Genomic DNA, 9,585 nt, shown 5'->3' with positions numbered 1-9,585 from the left:
GCAGGGCAAATCTGCCCCAGGTTGGAGCGCCAAAATGAAGACGAATTTAATTAATCCAGGCCAGTGGGTACAAGAAGACAATTTTAATATAAAAGCACACTCACACACCCGGAGTTCAGCGATCCACCGTAAACCGGAAACAGGAAGGGCTCCAGTCCGAGTGTCCCAATTAATTAGTAAAAACATTCGCCCGAGGCTGTCCCACCCCAAAAGGTGGGGTCTCTCTACACCTGGGTATTTTGTTTTTCCATATGAAGTTGAGTATTGTTCTTTCAAGGTCTGTGAAGAATTGTGTTGGGATTTTGATGGGGATTGTATTGGATCTATAGATTGCTGTTGGTAAGATTGACATTTTCAGTATGTTAATCATACCGATCCAAGAGCATGGGAGATCTTTCCATTTCTGACATCTTCAAATTATTTCTTTAAAGACTTAAAATTCTTATTATATAGGTAAAACAAGTAAAGACTTGTTTGGTTTGAGTTACCCCAGGATAGTTTATGTTATTTGTGGCTAATGTAAAGAGTGTTGTTCCTCTTATTTCTTTCTTGGTCCATTTATCATTTGTATACAGGTGGGCTACTGATTTTTTGGACATAATCTTGTATGCAGCCTCATTACTGAAGGTGCTTACAAGCTATAGGAGTTCGCTGGTAGAATTTTGAGGTCACTTATGTATACTATCATCTCATCTGAAAATAGTGAGAGTTTAACTTCTTCCTTTCCAATTTGTATCCCCTTGATCTCCTTTTGTTGCCTTATTGCTCTAGCTAAAACCTTAAGAACAGTATTGAATAGATATGAAGATAGTGGATAGCTTTATTTTCCTTATTTTAGTGTATTTGCTCTGAGTTTCTGTCCATTTAATTTGATGTTGGCCATTGGCTTGCTGTATATTACATTTATTGTGTTTAGCTATGTTCCTTGTATCATTTTCTTTCCAGAAACTTTATCATGAAGGGGTACTGGATTTTGCCAAAGATTTTTTTCAGCCTCTAATAAGATGATCATGTGGTATTTTTGTTTGTTTATATGGTAAACAACATTGATAGATTTTCATATGTTGAATTATCCTTGCATCCTCTGAGATGAAGCCTACTTGACCATGATGGATGTTTTCTTTGATGTGTTCTTGGATTTTGTTTTTCAGTATTTTGCTGAGTATTTTTGCATCAATGTTCATGGAGGATATTGGTCTGTAATTCTCTAATTTTCTTGCTTCTTTGTTTAGTTTGTGTATCACGGTAACTGTGGACCCACAGAAAGAATTTGGCAGTATTCCTTTTGTTTCTATTCTGCAGAAAAATTTGAGGAGTATTGGTATTAGCTCTTCTTTTGGAATTCTGATAGACTTTTGCACTGAAACCAAATGGCCCTGGACTTATTTGGGCTGGGAGATTTTTAATGACTGTTTCTATTTCCTTAGAGGTAACAGGTCTGTTTAAATTTTTTATCTGGTCCTAATCTAATTTTTATGTGTAGTACCTATCAAGAAAGTTGTTTATTTCTTGTAGATGTCCCAATTTTGTGAAGTATAGGTTTTTGTAATATGACCTAATGGTTCTCTGGATTTCCTCAGTCTCTTGTTATGCCCCTCTTTTCATTCCTGGTTTTGTTAATTTGGTTGTTCTCTCTCTGCCTTCCAATTAGTTTTGATAAGAGTTTGTCTATCATGTTGATTTTCTCAAAGAACCAACTCTTTGTTTCATTGATGCTTTGTATTGCTCTTTTTGTTTTAATTATATCAATTTCAGCCCTGAGTTTGATTATTTCCTGCCACCTATGCTTCCCAGGTGAGTTTGCTTCTTTTTGTTTGAAAACTTTCAGATGTACTGCTAAGTTGCATGTGTGAGATTTCGCCAAGTTCTTTATGTAGACATAAGTGCTATGAACTTTCCTCTTAGCACTGCTTTCCCAGTGTCCTATTAGTTTGGGTATGATGTGCATTCATTTTCATTCAATTCTAGGAAGTCTTTAGTTTCTTTATAGAAAAAAAGAATCTGTTAGTTCCTTTATTTCTCTGTTAAGTTTCTGTCTGGTAGATCTGTCCATTGATGAGAGTAGGGTGTTGAAGTCTCCCACTATTAATGTGTGGGATTTTATATGTGATTTAAGATTTAGTAATATTTCATTTACAAATGTGGGTGACCTTGTATTTGGGGCATAGATGTTCATAATTGAGACTTCATCTTGATGGATGTTCATCAAGTTCCACTGATGAATATGGGATGTTCTTCTCCGTTTTTTTATTAATATTAGTTTGAAGTCTATTTTGTTAAATATTAGGATAGCTACACTGGCTTGCTTCTTAGGATCATTTGATTAGAAAATCTTTTCCCAACCCTTTACTCCTAGGTAATGTCTGTCTTTGAAGTTGAGGTATGTTTCTTGTGTGCAGTACAAGGATAGATCTTGGTCTTGTATCCATTGTATTAGCCTGTGTCTTTTTATAGGTAAACTGAGTCCATTGATATTAAGAGATGTTATTAACCAATGATTATTAATTCCTGTTATTTTTGATTTGGGTGGTGGTGATATTGTGAGATTATCTATTGCTTGGGTTTTTGTGGATGTAACTGAGTTAGTTGAAGTTTTCCTCCTAGTACTTTCTGTAGTATTAGATTTATGCATAGGCATTATTTAAATCTAGTTTTGTCATAAAATATATTGTTTTCTCCACCTATGTTGATTTCTCCACCTATCTCTCCTTCTATTTTATATTCCTTCTTGTGCTGGGATTAAAGGTGCAATTCCCCAGTACTGAAATTAAAAGTGTAGGCCACTTCCACCTGGATTTGTTTCTGCACTGATCTTATGTAGCCCAGAGTAGTCCTGAACTCACAGAGATCCATCTGCCTCTGTCTTCCAAATCCTGGGATTAAAGATGTGTGTCACCATTACCTAACTTCTAGTGGCTTTTGCTTTGCCTCTGGTCTTCAGGCAAGATTTATTTATTAAAATACAAAGGAAATATCACTACACTCTGTTCTGCACCCTGATCTATCTCTCTATTTCTTTCACATAACCTTAGCTACTATGGTCTTACAGAATCCTGGGAGCCAAGTATTACAGTTCTTTCCAACTTTACTCACTTTTCCCAAATCGTTTTTGCCTGTTTTTGTTTCATTGTCTTTTCTCATATGCTCTAGATGCAATTATTAATATCCATAAAATATTGGGGAGTTGATACTAATTTCATTCAATTGTAAAAAATGCTACAGAGAATTCGTATTTTAAACTATGCTGAGAGGTATAAGCTGTGAGCTGGTGCTGTCTCCAGCACTGACAGAGAGGTCTCTTTATGCAAATCCTCATCACTGGTGAAACTGTGAAGTGGCCCACCCTGGACCTCCTGCGAAGCCTGAAGAACATCACAGAGAGAAGGCACAAATGCTGTACGAGACAGAGAACAGGAAGAGGGGTTATGAAGCGCTATCTACTGGGTATGACATGGTCATTATGATCAGGAACAACTAACAGCTGTGTCTACATGTAGAAGACCTTCATCACTCACATACATACATATACACATGCATTGTGTACCCACATGTACATATATGAGTATACTATAAACACAAAAAGTTAAAAATAGCATTATAAACTTCGACATTTCCATGATTTCCCCAATCCCTACTGTAAATTGTTACATGTTTTGTGTACAGAACAACCTATAGTTTGGAGGTCCTAGAAGCAGGAGTTAAGCACGACTCTATGGGCATTGTAGCTGTGGTACCACAAGCAGACAGTAGGGGGGACATGAGACTGGTAAAAGACGAGAGAGTCTATGAAGCTGTCTAGACTGATGATTGATGGGTTACAATAGATCAGAGAAAATTGCCCTGGAGGAAGCTAGCATGAAAAAAAAAAAAAAAAAACAGAAGACTAGAATATTTTCCCAAAGGGTCAAATATTAGCAGAAAAAAAATACAAGGAGTACAAAAAAATTTACAAGACACCTAAAGAAACAACTCAATAAAAGAATCGAAATAAAACTCCAGAAATCTTAAAGAAATGTAATATATAAACTGCCTAAACAAAAACAAATAAAAATACTGGAAAATAAAATTAGGATAATGATACACATGAACTAAAAGAGAATATTAGAGGATCTGAGAGTGTACAATACAAAGACAGAAGGAAGAGTTCACTGTAGCACAGACTTGGAAGAGAGAGCAAACAGCTTCCAGACGTGAAGACAGGTCATTAGGAATCTTTAATTTAGAGTTACAAAAATGGAAAGAAGTAAGTAAATAATTAAATGGATTTAGAGAATACTATCAAATAAGTTAATAAAATACACTTGATATTATAACTGCAGAGGACATGAGAGAACGAAGAACACAGGTGATCGGAATTAACACTAACCCAAATGTTAGAAAGAAAGTGGACATATCAATTTAAGAGGTTCAGATAGCTTCAGTTAAGATAAAGCCAAAAAAGACTATTCTGGAACACTTTATAAGGAAACTGTCTAGTTCAAAGAGGAAATGGGCCTTGGGGATGCCTTGAAGCAGCTAAACCCATTTCTAGGGGTTTTCACATTAGGCGAGGATTGATTGGTTTTCAGCAAAAATCTTGTTGTAAATAAACAGTGCAGATGCTGAACAGGAAAGATCCAGAAAGAGCAAGATAATAAGAACAACAAAACCCTGCAAACCAAGAGTAATGTGTTCAGCATTCATGTCTTCCAAAAATGAGAAATTAGGGTATTCTGAGAAAACTAAAACTAAGGACTTGCTTTGTAGAAACTTAACAGAGCTCTTCAAGTTAAAATCAATGAAGCACAGAACAATAGGAAGTTAAATAAAGCACGCACTTTGCATTAAAGCAAATTTGGACAGGTATTTTAAACGGCTTTATTAAAATTGTGGCATATACAGTTAAAAATAATATAACCATTAAAAACCACAAATCTAGATCAATGATTATATAATACATTAGAAAATCGTTGGTTGTGAGAGTGGGTTGTACAGGGCAGAATTTTTATGCAATTAAAGTTCTCAGCTTAAAATACAAAATCCTGTACCTCTAGTATTTTGTATTTATATTATTAATCAGAATTAAAGATCTATAGATGGCATGAGGATTGGATAAGAAAGTTTGAGGAGCTAAGACCAATTGACCCCTTTACCAAGTACTTAAGGTATAATTGGTAAATTCGAAAGTGGTTTCCAGGTCCTAAATACTGCACAAGTTAGACTGGTCCTGAGGGAAGAGGTAGGAGGGGTGCTGTCCCTCGGTCCAGGAGACACATGGCTATGCTCTGAGGACAGAAAGATTAATGCATGATCTCCGGAAACATGTATTAGAGTGTTATAGAGGAGCCGAGATATGTCAGTGACTTGGTTACTTGGTCCTGTGGCAGGAATTACTGGGACAAAAGTACTCCTGGGAGGTCTAAGGTAAAGGAAGAACAGCTGATGGCGTTGCACACAATGGGTACCGAAGCTGCTTGGAGGGATTTAGACTGACTGTGTCACAGGTGTGATTTGGGATGGGAACAGGCATGTCTGGCGACGCGGTAACCACATATCATATCCACTGGGAGAGAGAGCGTCTCTTACAAACAAGCAGGGCTATGAGCCTGTGTCAAGTGCAGAGGGGCGAACATGGAATGCTGGGACTGGCTCAAAAGACTTCGAGGAGCTAGCTGAGCGTTTACTTTAGGTAAACATGATTTTGTGTGTAACAACCTGCGCGAATATAGAGGCCGAGATCCAATCACACTGGGGATTGACACCATGCTGTAGTACAGATAGGTTTGCCTTGATTCTAGCCTAACTTGAGGAAGCAAAGGAAAGCTCACAGGCCATTCCTGAGGAGACTGGACCTGGGACCTGGGTCTCATTAGCACCATGTGGTGCCACACTGTGTTAATGGCAATTAGTCAAAACCAGAAGCAACAAAACCAGGAGGGATCCCCAAGGACTGAGCCAGGGGAACTCTCTGGGGCTCATTATCCATTATCTGAAAACAAAAGGCTAGGTAAATGTGATAATGGTCAAAGGCCAGACAGCTCTGGGGAGGATAGGGCTCCTAGGCCTATTGGGTCTATGAGAATCAAAATAACCTGAGGTGGAAAGGTGCCTGCTCCTGCCTTTTCAAAACCAGGGATGGGTGCTGGTGATGAAGGGACCCTTGTGTTGTTGCTGTAATTCAGAGGTCGCCATGGTCTTTGTGCGGGGACAAAGGGGCTTGTAACTAAGGACAGCATTCTCACTGAGGCTTCCCCATGGGGCTCTGGCAAAGACAGGCCTGGACACCTGTGCTCGGCTTTCCTTCACCCCGCACCCTACCCTTTCCCCTAGACTGGGTGCAGAATACAGCAGAGGCAGTCTGCTGCGGTCTGGAGTGTGTGAGGGTCGCTGGGAGAAGCCAGGCTTGGTGAGTCAACTATTGAGGACAGACGCAGCATGGGAGGATGACCAATGCCAGGGGTACAAGTGGCAGTGCACGTGGGAGGGACACAGAGACAGGTGCAGTCAATGAGAGAGAAAGAGGAGGGGGAGATTGGTATGGAAGGTCCCATTTTTAAGCCTGGGAGCTCAGAAAAGAGATAAGAAAACACTCTTCATGGAATGTTACTTTAATTTTTTAACATGAGTGAACTAGAGCTGGAAAGCTCAGCCGTGTCCGGTGCGATGGATAGATGCTGTTACAGAAAAAGGAAGTAGAGAAGACGGGCTTTGTATTTAAATCACTTACAAAGTAGGAGGAGTTTGTGGCGAGGATGTGTGCGATAGCACAGAGAAATGGTAATACATGGAGTAGTACCCATGAAGAAGCAATGTATCACAATGCCCAAAGAATCTGGGGGGCCCAGAATCCCAATAATCTTAAACTGTGTTGTAAAATGCAGAGACAGATACAGCAGCGCGTGTAAGGACAAGTCCTGGGAAGCAGCACCCAGCATCAAACTGGGACAAAGCCTTAGACGCCTGAGGATAAAATGCTCTGAATTTGAACAACATACTTGGCAAATGTAATTTATTCAGAGCAGACGCTGCTGCCCGGACTAAGTGCGGATGCACAGCTTTACAGTGCAGAGGAGTTTAGTCAGATCTCTGGGAATCAGATGTCCTGGATGGCAAATTGGAGGAACTTGGAGAATTGAATCTGAGCTGCTTTCTGATTTCTTCTCCCCCCCCCCCATGAAATCTGCTAGGATTCTGTTCTCTAGGTCTTTCAGGGAAAAGCCAAATCCCATAGATGTCACTAATGAAGACACAGCATAAGAAAAAAATGTAATATATTATGATAGACCTGTTTCATGAATGCAACCACCCACAGAGATCGGGGCCAATGATGCTTAGGGTTATCATTTACACCATTTACATGACTACCTATTTATCATTCTTAGATTGTTCCCTTGCTCAACTATGACTTAGCTCTTGCTTCTTTTCTTGTTTATGTTCATATAGGTATTTTCTCAATCCATATTTTAAATTTTACCTGACTTAAAATATTATTTTGCTTCCAACAGTGCTCAGTACTGAGGAAACTTTTTTGCTATGTCATAAAATAATTTAGAGACATGTGAGAGTCTCTCAGGATATGGAGGGCAATCACTGCTTTGGAGAGAAATTCACGCTCTTAGGCATGCTTCCAACTGTGGCCTTTTCTAGACTGCACAATCCCCTGGGCCGTTGGTGTTATAAATTCTATCATATCGCCCACACTCTAAAGCCATCCTAGGATTACAGATTTGAGAAAGAAAGGAGCAATGTCTGGGCTGCAAACAAAGATGCTGTCTAAACCAATTGGCCTGGAAAATGTCAGGAAAAAAACTCACGAAGCTTTTAAATGTCAGGGCTAGGCCTGGCACACAAATTACTGTCAATTTTTCCTAGTGTCTGCCACTTCGGTGTGTCTGCAAATCATCTTCATTGCGCCAGTATCAACTCTCCAGTATGACTCACTGTCCTGTCCTAATCACTGAATCATCTCAGTCATTTGAGTCTTAGGGGACAGGAAACTAACTTCATAAAGTCCAAAGCCTCTGTCTTCTAGAAAATGCTGTGTGGCATTTACAAATGTCTTTCAGCAACAACGTCTTCATTGTCTGTGATGGTTATTTAAAATTAAATCCACAGAATCCAAGATTTCATGGGGAGATGTGCTTGTCTATGTAGCTATTTATTATACGGAAATAAAATAAGAATGATGGTGGTTTCTGTGATATGAAATACTATCATAAGGAACATGTTTATGAGATCATGCATTCATGCGTTGATGCATATATACATGAATATAATGTGAGTGTGTACCTGTATACATACTTACTGCATGTGTGAGTTCTGAAAATCGATGTTTATGAAGTACCTATAAACATATATGTATGTGAAGGTACAGAAGTTATTATTTGCATATGTGTGAGTCATAGAGTAATTGTGCTTTCCTAGCTGTGTGAAGTGATGTAACTGACCAGCAATCAGCACTGAGGATTTTATTCCATGGGCATATATAAGATGTGTGTGTGTGTGTGTGTGTGTGTGTGTGTGTGTCCATTGCTTTTATTTCCACATGGATTTTTCATGTGAGTACATGTTTAAATATCAATACACTTTTTGAATTATTTGTCTCAGAAACTAAGCAAATATCTGTTACTTCTCCCCTTGAATGTGATGTGGGTTGGAATACACAGTTTTGTTTTAATTTGATTCATAGAAACTGCAATAACTTTGGTAAAATATAAACTACATTTGTATATGTGTGTGAGTGAATAAGTTTCTAAGTTTGAATGCATATGACTGTAAACTGTGTGATGTATGTGAGCTCTGTGCATATCTATTACACGTGAGTACACACAGTGCCTACTGAATATATGTATTGATGTGTGAATGGACATGCTACATATGAACAGAGCATTATGGATCAATTTTTGATAAGGCAGGATGAGATATTTTAATTTAGAAGTTCTTATGCGCATCTATTGAAATTGCTCACAAAACCCTTGCAGGTTTGCTCAGAAGACACCAATCTCAAACCTCCCTTTTGCTTTATGTTCTACTAAGCACACCCAGTACTTGACACATTCCTGAAGCTCAGGAAGGTTCTCTGAGGTGCACATGGACCTCTGTTGTCCTGATTACAAGCCCATTCAGAAGCATTCTCTAGAGTATATGTCATGCAGAGACGTTTCAACATCCAGGAGAAGACAGTGGGAACTAGAAAGGACTATAGTGACAGAAAGACTAATATTTTGAGGAAACAGGATGGAGGGAGTGGATGGGGATGTTTTTAGAAAGAAGTGGGGATCAAAACATTTCATAGAGACAGAATCCAGAAGAAAAATTCAGAGAAACACAGTGAAGAAAATGCTACATAGAAGTGGAGAGGATTTAGGAAACATTTTATTTGAAGTTGAAATATGCAAGGGATAATATTCATAGCAATAAATAATAAACCATCTCTTGAGAAGGTAAAAGTCCATCATAAAAAAGACAAAGAATAAAAGGTGAATAATGGAGGATGACAGAGATGAAATCACACTCTGTTCCCTAACACAAGGATGAAGTGAAGAAAGGGGAACAAATTGAGGAAAGTCTGCACTGGAGCATTGTGATACAGATGAGGTGTGGGGA

Source organism: Microtus ochrogaster, unplaced genomic scaffold (genome assembly GCF_000317375.1).
Source record: "Microtus ochrogaster isolate Prairie Vole_2 unplaced genomic scaffold, MicOch1.0 UNK41, whole genome shotgun sequence".
Classification (NCBI taxonomy): Eukaryota; Metazoa; Chordata; class Mammalia; order Rodentia; family Cricetidae; genus Microtus; species Microtus ochrogaster.
Note: the sequence above shows the minus strand (reverse complement) of the source record.